The following is a 14321-nucleotide window of genomic DNA, read 5'->3' on the forward strand; positions in this document are numbered from 1 at the left end:
AAATACGTCTTTTGATTAGCTCTGTGCAACGATCGGCCATGAAATTTCCTTATAATTAGCAGAAAAGTCGTAATATTTTTGTTAACATTTTAGTAAAAAAAAATCTATATTTATTTTGAAAATTTAAAAACTATTCTAAAAATATCTTTTAGGAATTTTACTGATTAGTTTTTGGCTAAAATCGGCCGCGTCGTTTCTTCGTAATTGATTATTAATTTTTTTCTGCTATTTTAATGAAACGATTTGCTTGATGATTGGGGAAATCCTGGTCTAAATGAATATTCTAAAATATTAGTTTTGTTCAATTTTAAAAATTAATTAGGTTTGGATTGATCGGTCGCGCTTTTATAAAATTCCATTGTCCAAATTTAATTATCTGCTGTAGTTTTTAACAATGCTTTACAGAAACTTGGTATACTTATTAATCTCTCATAAATTATCTATCATATAAAAATAAATCGGGTTTTCCTTCCTGATGATGTAACTCCAAAACGCACGAACCGATTTCGACGATTTTGCATTCATTGGAAAGGTCTCGGACTCCGTGAGGTTTATAGCAAAGAAAATTGAAGAAAGATTTCAACAGAAAAGCGGAAAACACTTTCTTTTTTCACATACAGCGTCATCTCTGATAGCTACTCATTGACAGCTACTCATTGTTCTTTGCTCAATTAATTTTATGTCACAAACCGGCATTGTGTTCACTGTGAAATTGTGCAAAGTAAAAAAAATAAGGTATTCGTTCGTGTTGTGCAAATTTTTATTCAATTTCAACAGCAGGCAATTTTTTTCTTCATCTTTTAATCACCAAATGAAATGTTACATAAAATGAAACCATCTGGTGGTGAAACGGAGTTCGCCCGGTTTGCGAGTATTATAATAATATTGATAATATATTATATACTCATATGATTTCTTATTGATCAAGTCCATTATTTATACATGTCCGATAGCCCATGCAAACTGCCTTAAAGCGGAATGCTACTTACACCTAGTTTTTACTATAAATACCAGTCAAATTTTTATCATAATATGTGTAAAACTCGCTTTTTCATAAGGGCAACGATTAGTTTATGATAATATAATGTTTCTTTCTCGACTGCAAATATGAACCTTAATCATTTGGTGCCTATTCTAGAATTAAGTGGAAATATTTAAGATAAAGTTATTATGCACAGGAAAATAATTTAATACAGGACGAATTCAACGAAAATAAAAGCACTTCTCCGCGTGCCATGCTGAAATCCTCATTTTGAAAAAAGTGCTGGATGGCTGTCTTGTGTTCGTCGCTAATTTTTCTTTTATCTCCTTTTTTCCGCTTCGCAATTATTATTAAGTACAGCGACTATAATAAAGAATTAAAATAAAAGTTTTACTGCGGAAAAAATGTAATGAACTCTCTGTTCCTAGATAGGATTGTTACTCAATATTCATTATACTGCAAGCATTTAATAACGATATGAAAGATTACTCGGAAATAATACGCGGAATTAGAAAATAGCAAATTAATTTGCTTTTTCTTAGCATGAGCTTATTTCGCGGCATAGATTTAAAATGAAATTCATAAAGTAATAATACTTGCAAAAAGTAATAATACTTGGAAATAATGATTAATATACAAATACAGACTTAATTATAATTAAATAATTATATATTAAATAATACTTAATTATAAATAAATGCATATGTATAAGGGGGAGCGGGGTTTAAAAGTCCGCGGGTAAAAAGGTCCAATGCCGATACAATCTCAAAAACAAGTAATGGTAAAATTATAATTTTTTTTAACAACAATATTTGAAAGTAGAGCAGTTTTGAAAAAATGTATAACCAGTCTTTATTTCATTCTTACGACGTCGATATCGGGAGATAAACAGCATTGTTTGAAAATCCATAACAAAAGTACTTTTTACGTTATTAGATTTTTTTGGTGGTGCGTGTAATTGTTTTATAAGATACGTTTGTAATTGTTTTATAAGATTTATTATTTTCAAGCTAGATTCAACAGTTTTTTTATATAACTTTTATAAAAGTTTACACCTGGGTGGTTTGAAAAGGACAAACTAAAGCTTTAGGTGTAAAAATAAAAAAATGTAAATAAAATCAATTTTATAAGAGATAAATTAAATAAATAGTTATTTCAATTCTGACGAAATACCAGATCAAGGTTATAAACAGTGTTATCTCTGTAAAAATGTTTTCATAAAAATATTGTATCTATTATTTCGTAAAATTCTTTTAAAATTAAGAATAAGTCATTCGATCTGTTTGTCCCCGGCTGTCCCATTACCCCGTATGTGAGGTAAAAAATTCCAATTTTTGAAAAATAGCAAGAAAGAAAAACGCGTTTCTACAATGATGAATTTTAGCTGGGAATTTTACTGAACATAGTCAGATAGTTGTTTGTTTGTTTGATATGTGTTATTTGTTTTGATATAATTAGTTTGGGTTTCACAATATAATTGCTCAAAATCAAATTGGACCATTGTGCCCTCTCCACCATATATACAATAGAATCTGGATATAATAGCTTTTGGAAAATTGACATTTTGTCAGTCAGAGTCTGCTTTGTGTAATATGCTTATGAATGTGGGCTAGCACAAACCCGTGTTTGACCTCAATCTTGGTCAGCTCGATATTAGGCAGTATGATAATAAATTACCACTGAGGTTAAAGATCTCAAATATAATTACTTGAAAATAGGTATTCTCTAACATTGCTGCTACATATGTACGGGAGCACTATTAGATTTGGATGTTTATTCAAATTAAATATTTTAACGTGAAACAAAATTATCTATATATATATATATATATATATATATATATATATATAATGGTAATTTATATTAGTAATATTTATTAAAATCAAAGACGAGCATCTGTATCTTCAAATCGCTATATTTCAAAAGAACCGAATTCTGTTATTGGAATCACCAAAACCCACATTTAAAATTCATTTATACTCTATGAATTTAATTTATTTGGAATTATTTTTTCCAGTTTAATATTTAGCGACCTCATATTTTTATGACGGCATTAATGACACTTTAATTTGCTCCAGTGTACCAAATGGATTTGTTTGAAGTATTCTCGAGGTCCGCGATGGGAATTTATAGCATAAACTTTTGCCATACATCATTTTTCTGTGCTGCTGCAAATATTTCATATTTCCCGGCGAAAAACTTTTTATGACATTTTAATAGTAAAAAATTGAATATTGGTTTTTGTATTCCGTGTATTATATATAAATTGCAACAAAGTTTTCCACTGTTCACAGATTTCACAATTGTCAAAAGTTGAAAACTTCGATGTAAAATACCTGGGCAAAGAATTTTTAGTCGATGCACAAAAACTAAAACCATAATATGTACGAGAAGAAAATATATAATGTATACAATTTTAAATATATTTATTGTTCTTAATTTAAATTAAAAAAACATTTTTTTGTGCAACTGGTTTTTGATCAACTGTTGCATATAGTAAAATAAAATCGATTTATTGATTCAGTTTCAAAGGTGCTAAGATAAAAAAAAATTCAACATTTTTATACTCCAACAAGCCTAAGTAATTCAAACCGATGTTCTCAGAAAACATTTCTTTTTTTAAGCACACTTTTAATACTGATCTTTCGCCCATTCTTTACAAAGAATGGTTATTATAAACTAATTTTATCATAATTATTAAAATTAAACCATTTATCGTAAACCTGAAATATATTAGCATATTCCAGTGAAGGTAATGGGTATTTTAATTATACAAAAATTCATCAAGGTAGTCAAAAACATTTTTATTAATAAATTACAAAACAAGGCGACGCCAGGGCGATCTTTACTAAAAACTACTGAATACGATTTGTAACTGATATCTTTCAAAGAATTTTTAAAATTTTACGTTTACCTTGAAAATTTGCTAATCGATTTTTAGGCAAAACCATAAACTTCTTCTTCGAGAAGTTATTAACATTTTGCTCAGTTGTAAGGTTATATTCGTGATTAGCAAATATAATAATTTAAGTTGTTGTACAATTTATGAATAAATTTTACGATAATACATAATCATTTTAAGTAACAGTGAATAATTATACATACTAGGAAAACAAGTGGAATTATAGCATAGCAACATGAAATTTTGGACGAAATGGAAGCTTATATCGATATGTAATTAAAATGTTGATTTTATGAGTTAATAGATAAGAAGAATTTTATTCTCAGTGTGTGCGAAAAATTCAAAATTTTCACACGAATATTGGATATAATAATACTAATACTACTGTTGGCATATGTTTCCGACATGACAATAATACAAAGAGCACAATCGAAACACTAAGGAAAATAGGAAACCATCCTAATCCACTTATGCACCAACCGAATAAACTACTACTCAAAAAGATCAAAGAAAGGAAGGTCAATTGCTCGATGGTCAAAGAACTTCTATTAACAAAGATTTCTTCCAAACGCCATATACTGATAGCTGATCTTGTAGAACCTCAAAGATCTAATTGATTACATTAGTAGATAATTGTAATACATTTTTTTAAAAATGATAATGCAAGGTGTTATCAGATAATAAACTTGGCTTCGAGAAGAGAATTCGCTATTATTTACAAATAGCAGCAGACATAAGGAGGAACACATATTCGACTTACATTAGAGCCGCATGGAGAATAATAATGACATAACCACAGACAATGTATCTGGAAATTTCGCATCCTGACTTCTTGACGTTCTGTTGCAAGTAGTGAAACTTAGACAATATATCTGCGGTATAACTTGCCCTCAAGACATGCCGTTTGGCAAATTTCGTACTGTAATTACATACACTCACGGTGCACAAGACCTGTCCAAAACGGTGCAGATCGAAAATCAGTACAACATATAATTTACAAGCTCTTGGTAAACTAACTGCTCATAAGAAACCTGCAGTTCGTAAATGTCGAAAAAACAATTATCTAGTATACTTCACATTATCAAAGTTTTATTATTAATTATTACAGTAAGTGTCTCAGTGTCAGATTATCTGGTCTTGCGACCATAAGGTTTAGCGTTCATACTCAGTTCGATGTAATAATGATAATATAAAATGAAGGTAGATGAAGAAATATGTTTCCAATTGAAAATAATATTTGTAAGATTTATCCTACAGAAGTTAAGTCAAAAATACAAATTTAAATTATTGTTATGCTAAAACTGAAAAATAATTACTACATGTCCTAGGAGATGGAAATGGAGAAAGATTATAATTTGTAGGAAAAATAGCGACAGCGCAAGTTAACGAAAAATCAATCGACAATAGGTATAACCATATTTCCATTATTAAGTTTGAATTTAGTATAAAAATATGAAATACCATAAATAGACAAATCATTGCGTGTAATCTATACTAATATCTAATCTAATATAAAATAGTTTGATAGTAATCTATACTAATATTGAAGCATTAAATTTTATTACAATATGAAATACTAACTATATCACCTTCAATACTAAATATATGGGTATTTTAGTAACTGAATAATTAATATCATATTGTCAAATAAACTAGTTAAAAATATAATATGTGAAGCTTTACTCAAACAACGAAACAACGAGGCAATCGAGGAAACAAAATTGTTGTGATTTTCAATAGTTTGTTTATAAAACACATAATATTAGTAATTATTTCACGAAATTCAGTCAGATTTAAACCGCGTTAACTAAAAAAATTATTTATGTAATTATTTATTAAATTATTTTCAGTATAATAAATAAATTATATTTGTTCTGAGGTGAACTGATTAATTTTGAAACTAAATAATTAACACTCATATATTATATGAGAATATAAATATAGTTCTAGTCTTGAACCTATTACATAAAAAACATTCGATTCCTATTGATAGGGAGATGTGCTGATTAATTTTTGGCGAAGGCAGGTCTAGCAGTTACGGAGATAAACAGCATAGAGTGAAAAAAATAGAAATCGAGTTTTTGAGAGAACGGAGCATCCGATTTGAATGATTTTCGCAAAGGCAGGCCCAGCCATTTAGAAGATACGGAGCTAAACGTGCAAATAATGGCAGTTTTTGAGAGAACTAAGCATCCGATTTAAATGATTCAAAGAACTTTCTGCTTGTTTTAACAAAATAATTGATTTTGGAAAAAAAAAATTGTTTCAAAAATTTTTTTTCAGATTTTTTTTTTCAATTTGCCTTAAGGCCCGATGCCATACACCCCACTAGTTTAATATCAATTTTAAGTAAAAATCTATATATATTTTCAGAACTTATTCCAATGGAATACGGACATTTTACCATTTAGTCTTTTCCCTAAATTCCACCCATTGTGAAAAATAGGCAATTTTTGTCAGCCACGTCCACATCATTTCTTAGGCAATCGGCGAAAAACTTTTGCCTATATAATCTCTCTTAAATAGCATCAAGACGAGTCTGTATTTTACTGCCAATTGCTCGAAGGAGATAGTAGAGAGTGTTAAGGTGATTCATATAATAATAACATTTGACAAGGGCCCCTTTTATGCCAATTCGAGCATCTTTGAAGATGAGTTTATAGTACAGTATAATTTGCTTTCAATTTTATTTTAATAGTAGTTTAATATATGTAGTATTTATATACGCAGAATTTGTAGGTATGTTTTGTTAATTAAGTACTATTCGTCTTTAGATATTTGTTTTCTCGACCATTGGAAAATTCTGAACTCGAGTCAATACATTGACAAGCAAAAACAAAAAAATAAATAAAATTTAATTAAAATAAGAATAAATATAAAAGTTATTTGAGCTTAGCACCGACATCAAAACTTCTTTGTTGGACTATTAGATAGTTTCATGAGCGCAAGTTTTTCTTGAGTTATTTTATTGTAACAATAAAATGCATTTATTCAAGATTTATGAATTCATAGCTTTTTTAATGTGTACTTTAAAATATAAACATGTAAAAATAAATGCACCGTTCAACGTTTCTTCTGTGCACTATATTCAACAATCTATTTAATAAATTCATAAAAAAATTAATAGCTATTGAAATAAAATTACTACTAATGAAAATGTAACACCAATAGAGTAATACTCTTGCAAAATATGAAGATCTAAGATTGATATTCAAAATATAAAACGTGATTGAATTTTACTAATATGATTGTATCAAAAATGGGTTCCTGAAATTATAATTAATTAAATTATAATAAATATTGACGATACAAGATATAGTCAACAAGAAAAAAGTATTCCTTCAAACACGAAGTAATAAAATTTGACCATATAAAATATTGCCATTTATCACATGAACATACTATTGTTTTCAAACTGCATTTCCGCGCAAATAGATAGCTATTGAAAGCTTGGCACGTCATAAAGATACATTTTCAAAAGTAGCCATTTCATAAAATAGTGTTTGAAATTCATTTGACATTCAATAAATTATTTAAAACGCACGATAAAGCTATTGTTACACTATGAGCAACAACCACATATACTACAGCTTAAAACAATGTGCTTTTAGTAATAAACAGCAGTGTAATGTATAGCATATTGAAGCAATCATACTATATGCATTATCAATGAACATTATCTAAAAAATGATTAAAATTAATTTTAATATTTTACTTCGTTGTATGGAAATGATACAGGCGTCAGCTCGGGGTGCATCTTAAAATTTTGTTGAATTATTTTACTGGGCGTGATGGAGAAAAGCAATAAGAAATCTTACTAAATGATCTTCCAGCATTTCATTTAAGGTTTACGGCAATCAGAACTTTCTATAAGCTTTTATTTAAACTTCTTTTACGATATATTCAGATAGCAACCCAATAGTTAAACCCATTTATTATATCTATATATTTGATAGTTATTTTTAAGTATCATAATTTATCTAATAGTGGTTATACATTATTGAATTATATACAGTAATGCCCGAGAAGAGCTATTTTTACTTGGAAATATTTTAGATCTATATTTCTAAGTAAAAATATATATTGCTACTGCTTGACATCAAGTGTCGGCAACAAGGCTCGAACTACCAGTATAGACGTTGAATGTTAAAATTAAAAAAATGTGTGAGAATAATTTATGTATGAAAAAGTATAGGTAAATCTAATTCACCGTGGAATTTGTATAAGTGCCAGCATATGAAAATATACTTTACTATTATATATTATAGCATTTATCACAAAATTATTGTCAGAAGGGTTGCGGTAATTCACTGTGGTTATATAATTCAAATTAACTATTATTATTTGCTAGTATTGCAGTAAATGTAAATATAAATAGTAGTATGAAAAGCAATCAGAAATTCATGTACAAAATAGCAATCAGAGATCTCTATAATGATTAACGATAAAGATTAATTAGATTAACGAACTGTGGAATTGTTATCATTGTACGAATATTTTTCTATTTTTCAAATCGCTTCTGTAATCCTAAACTAGGAATAGGAAAACCGGGCGTGCTCGGGAGTTGTTTCCAAGAATTTCGAAGAAAACAGGGAAATTGTTATTGTACCTTGTTCGATTATATTATTGGCAAATCTATTTCGTTGAAATCTATCTGCTAGTAAACATCCCGTAAGTTGTTTACAGTTCATATAATTTAATTATTTTTGTTTATTCATATCAATCCATCAGTCGCAGAACGGATTGTAAAATCTCGAACAAAATGCAAAGGAGTATATAGATAGTACCTATATATAAGTAAATAAATTAAAAAAAAACATGAAAGCAAAATTGATATTATTTTGATTCGAGTTTTATAAACAATTATTTATACCATCTACATGACATTGGAAATTTCATATCCATTAATAATAGAACTTATTTATTGAAGTTTACAGCGAATAGAAAAATTGTAGTCTCAAAACGTGTGCACTCAAATATCATTTAGCAAAATAGCGCAGGGTATTCATATTTTTGAATTAATATATAATATAAATATGCTAAACGTGTACTATTATGATCTGCACTTACCCCTATCAGTTAGAATGCACAACTAAATAACGTACAATTTGTCACAATAACATTAATATTGGTAATTTAAACTCACTAAAATAACTGGTTTAATTGTAGTTAAATAAACACTATAACTAAATCGCTTAGTTTAGATTACTTAATATTACACCTCTCTGTCGGTTATGATAGAACAGAATAAATTATTTACAAAAATGGCGACGTACGGCTTCGTTGTGAAGTTGACCATGGTTCCGATTATGGCGCCAACTGGCGCCAATATTTACATGGCTAACACATAACCTATAATAATTTATTTTTTGTATTTTTTACAATAGGCGTGTTAAGAATAAAGTTGTGCGAAAATTTATATGTTTTGCATACTCCTTATGGGTAGAAATTATATGCACTGCCATTTAGTCGTAGTACCGTAAATATAATACCAAGAATTTTCTGTATAATGTCAATGCATACCTAATAAATTCATAATGTTTTATTGTAAGGTATACAACTGTTCTATTATAAGGTATAAAATAGTTTTCATCTATTCGAACTAAAATATTATTTAATCAAATTATATTGGAACTAATAAAAGTATTGGTATCATGCATTTACCTTTTACAAAAATGCAGCCATAATTAGGTCAGTTCAATAATTTCACCAATCAGTTTCTATCTCATCGTACAGAGTTATTCCTATTGGCAACTAGTACACTATCATTTTCATAGCTCTTGAGGCCGTAAAGTCATCGTTATGATGCCAACTCACACAAACACACTTCACAACTGGCAAATATTATTGCATTGAAGACACGATGTAGTGAGGTATCACTAGCTAAATTGAGTAATTATGTTTGATTTTTTCACAAGAAAATTACTGTAACTTGTTTATTCACACTTTGATGAAGTAAAACTGAAATTCAATCCGACAAAATTTTACACACTAAAAATTGCACAAAAAAGCATAAAAATCTTTCAATCCCAAGCTATTCAATCGATTACAATTAAGTGACCCGTTGCACTACATGCGACAAATCAAACTAATGTTATTTTGACATTTGGAGGTTATGTTTTAGCGTCAAAGGCATATATCTTGACTGTTTTATGGCTACCAACATCCAGAAAGAAACAAAACATACCAAAAGGTGCACTGAGAAAGCCAAATCTTTGGCATACGCTTATTTGTAACATGTTTTGCACCATGGGAGACGGGTAATATAACATAGCTATTTTTTCTGAAATTTGGCCCTGAACTTATTTAGATTTCGACTTTTTGATATGTGTTTGAAATTTATGGAAATTATTTTTCATTATTTTTAATAATTTGAAATGATTTTAAAATTCAAAATTTGTCATAAAAATTTCGCGAAAATTAGTTGTGTAACAAGCAGTTTATCCCTAACATTTGGTAATAATTTGTTTACGAGATACAAAAAAATGTTTAAAATAATAATACAAGATTTCTATTAGACTAAATGTTACAAAATTTAGCAAAAGTATATCTGCATGTTACTCGAGCTTTTCCGTAATAATAAAGTAGTTGAAAGTGGCATTTAGCCATAAGGCAAGTTGCATGAAATTTCCGAAATGTGTAAGAATTGCGATTTCGACTAGAATTTTCTCAAACACATTTAAATTAACTGTAATTATATGAATTAAATTGCACATACACGGGCTTGTATGTCCTAAAATTGTAGCTTATTATTTCAAATTCAAATGAATTAATAATGTTTGACTGATCACATCAAAAAAGCAATTTTGACACAAATTTTGACTATAATATTTTCTCAGACTTTGATAAATTTTTAACATTAAACTAATTGTCGTAGGGCCGTAATATTTTAGTATGATCTATAAGACTATGGTATCTACCGTCAAAAAAATAATAATAAAAATCGCCAAAAAAATTTTTAACACGTTATTACAAGAAAACGGCCCGGCCGATCTTTACCAAAAACTAATCATTACGATTCCCAACCAATATCTTTCGAACGGTTTTTGAATTTTCAAAATCGATTCAGAATTGCGGGCTAAAACGTGGACGATTTTTTTTTCACTTTTTTGCGATTTACAAAGAAACGGTTAGGCTGATCGTTGCACAAAACTGGGAAGCGCTAGTCCTCATAGAGATACATCAAATGGCTTTTAAATTTTTGAAATTGGTCCTGCCGTTTTTGAAAAAAACGTCGATTTACGGCAAAAAATCTATTCACACACACACACAAATACTTTTTCTAAATTTGGCCTCATTCAACTGAGAATGGCTTGAAACGTCGAAAAACATAAAATTAGCGAATAGAATTTTTTGATGAAAACAAACTTCTCCTTTGGGAAGTTAATAAATAATTATCATAGAAAAAACTTTGCCTCATTTTTTATTATTAGCAGCAGCGATTAGAACAAAATATATAATATAATAGTCTTATAAGCTAATTAACATTATGCCATTGACAGTCAACTCGACGGTTGGGCTATCCCTTTTTAATATATCCGTCTGTTAGAGTAGCTCTGATACTGATGACTTTTTATTTGAGTGGCAATGCTTCATTTTGAAAAGCAAATATAACTTCGATTTAGATTGATCCTGCTTCGAGCTGAAATGCGGTATTTTCCCCACTAATCCTGATACAGTTATAAACACGAACATAAAACAAACCGACATACCCGATAGCAACAGGACTCGTAATAAAAACAAGTACGCACCTATAAACACTGGATTAATCCTAAATATTATATTTTCATTTGAGTTCAATATGTACAAGTATCAAATTATATATATATATATATATATATATATATATAATATATATATATATATACGACACAATTCGTGTCGAAACGTAATAAATATTTTATTTTTTATTTGTTTTTTTTTATTTCGACGATTGGCGGAAAATCAACATTTAAGATATATCTTATATATAGAGCTTATCTGTGCCTCTGTGATAAAGGCTTGGTCTTGTAATCACAAGTTGCAGTGCTATTCCAGTCTTGGACAGTTTGATATCAAGCAGTAGTGATATAACTTTTTACTTGGAATAGCTCTAGTTTTGTTTAATCATTTAAATGTTATTTAAATTATTCATATGTTGCCAGAGCGGCAAAATTTGGATAGTGAGAAGAAAATTCTATACCGTATAATTAACTCATTTTTTTAATAACAATTTTAATTTCAAGAAATATAATTAACGAAACATTATGCAAATGCAATGCAAAAATTTGGCAATTTGGCTAATATAAAGATTCGTAAGTGAGTTGAAAGTTTAAGAAAAATATGTTCTTCAGATCGCGAGCCCTTTTAAGATGACGAATTTGTGCACTTCCAAGCTCATAGCGCCGAAATAAATTAATTATGTGTCTTACGGCAAATTACTGAAACTTTCCGTACTGAAAATTACAGTTTATAAAAAGCTTTACAATTTTTTGAAAAATGATAAAAATTGAATTAAAAAAAACTTTTTTTTTATATTTCGAATTTTTTGAAAATTATTAAGTTTCATCTATTAAACTTATTAAAATTAAATTTTATTTGAATTGAATTTACTATTGATAGCGAGACGTGCTGATTAGTTATTGGCGAAGACAGCTCCAACTGTTTCGGCAATACGGGCCAAAATGCCAAAAATAATAATACCGGTTACTATGGCAAATACTTTTTCTTAGGACTAATCTCAGCACAAGAAAACAAGCAAATTATTAAACTAACTTTTGAATAAGTTTCGATTTAAATTTGCTTTTAAATAATTAAATCATCAGTAACGATTCATTAATTATGTGATGAAAATAAGCAGCAATGGAACGTTGATATTTTTATGGTATCGAACCAATATTTTATGACAAAATATTGCAAAATCAATAATATTATCATATTATTATGGATTAAAACATTATGTTCAATTATAATATTCCTATAACTTATAGTAACATATTACAAGTACTAAAAATCAGGTTAGTTGTATATTAGTAAAATAAAAGTTCAAAATAAAGAAAAATGAGGGGAAAAAATACAATTGGACATAATATTATAATCCATAATAATATGATAATATTATTATCCAAAGCATACACATGTTCAAAACGTAATAAAATTAAAAAAAAAAAATATTTATTAAATAATAATTTTACCTGAAAAAAATGGAGATTTTCAGATTGAAAAACAAAGATTATTTTAAAAGTTTTATTATATTGAATATTTGTACATTTAACATCAGCGTATTTTACATTTTTTATTACATATTATATGTTAATTAAATTAATTAATAAAATAATTAAATTGATAATTATTATACTTATAGCTAAGATGCAACTATTTTCCACACCACCCAGGAGGTATAGTTGCCAGGCGTTTTTTTTTTATTGTGGTGTCGCCGTACAAATCGAGTACAGCCCTAGTCCACTTACAAATAACTTAAATAATGAACTAAGCTAATTTACTAAGCTAATTTAAATGATACGAATAACATGAAAAATACCCACGAGATGATTAAATGTATATGAAGATCTTTGTTAGAAAAAAAAACGTAGACGATGCAAGAACCTGTTAGAAATTAAAGGTTAAATTGTAATGTACTATGGTAATTTTGTAATTAAGAGAAAAAAAAAAAAAAAAAAAAGTATTTACATGATGTACCCCCTAGATCCATCATGTAAATACTTTAACTTCATAGTGTTCCCAGCACTATGAAGCTTATAGAGGAGTGCATTTATAAAGTTCATAAATTTGTGTATTAAGTATTGTTATATGAATTAATATTAAATAATTGTGAAAAAACGCAAAATCTATGCGAACTGGAAGGTCCTTGCCGTCTTCCCTACCCATTTTTAAAATAAAAAATAGTAAACTACCAGCCTAATGTATTCTAGCCTAATTTTAACTTAATAATATATCCATGTGTACGTCCTCCAATTTTGTAAGCAATTTTCTGGTTGGTTCTAATCTTGTATGTATCTTCATCTCGTATGGATCTTGATCTTGATGTTTCACTGTATGTATCTTGATCTTGAACTATATCTTGATTTTGAATTGTAAATATCAAGGTTTTGCACTGTGTAAATCATGATATATCACTGTACACAACACTGTCTGGCACTGTATATTACACGATTTTGCCCAAGATATATCTTATTTATAATATGTATATAAATCCGTCCACGAATCAAATATAAAGAATGAATAACGTAAATGGGGCCCCGATGAGATAATATAGAAAATGATCGCAAAAAAACTAATATCTTATGATCTATCTTAGCAAGTAAGATACTCATCTTAATATAACAAAATATATAAAAAATGATGCGCAAAAAACTAATATCTTATGATCTATCTTAGCAAGTAAGGTACTTATCAATATAACGTTCTCCTGGTCGTGTGCGCTCCTGGTGGTAAAGT

This window comes from Ctenocephalides felis, unplaced genomic scaffold (genome assembly GCF_003426905.1).
Source record: "Ctenocephalides felis isolate EL2017-DRISC unplaced genomic scaffold, ASM342690v1 CF-g0.4_SCAFFOLD_01886, whole genome shotgun sequence".
Taxonomy (NCBI): Eukaryota; Metazoa; Arthropoda; class Insecta; order Siphonaptera; family Pulicidae; genus Ctenocephalides; species Ctenocephalides felis.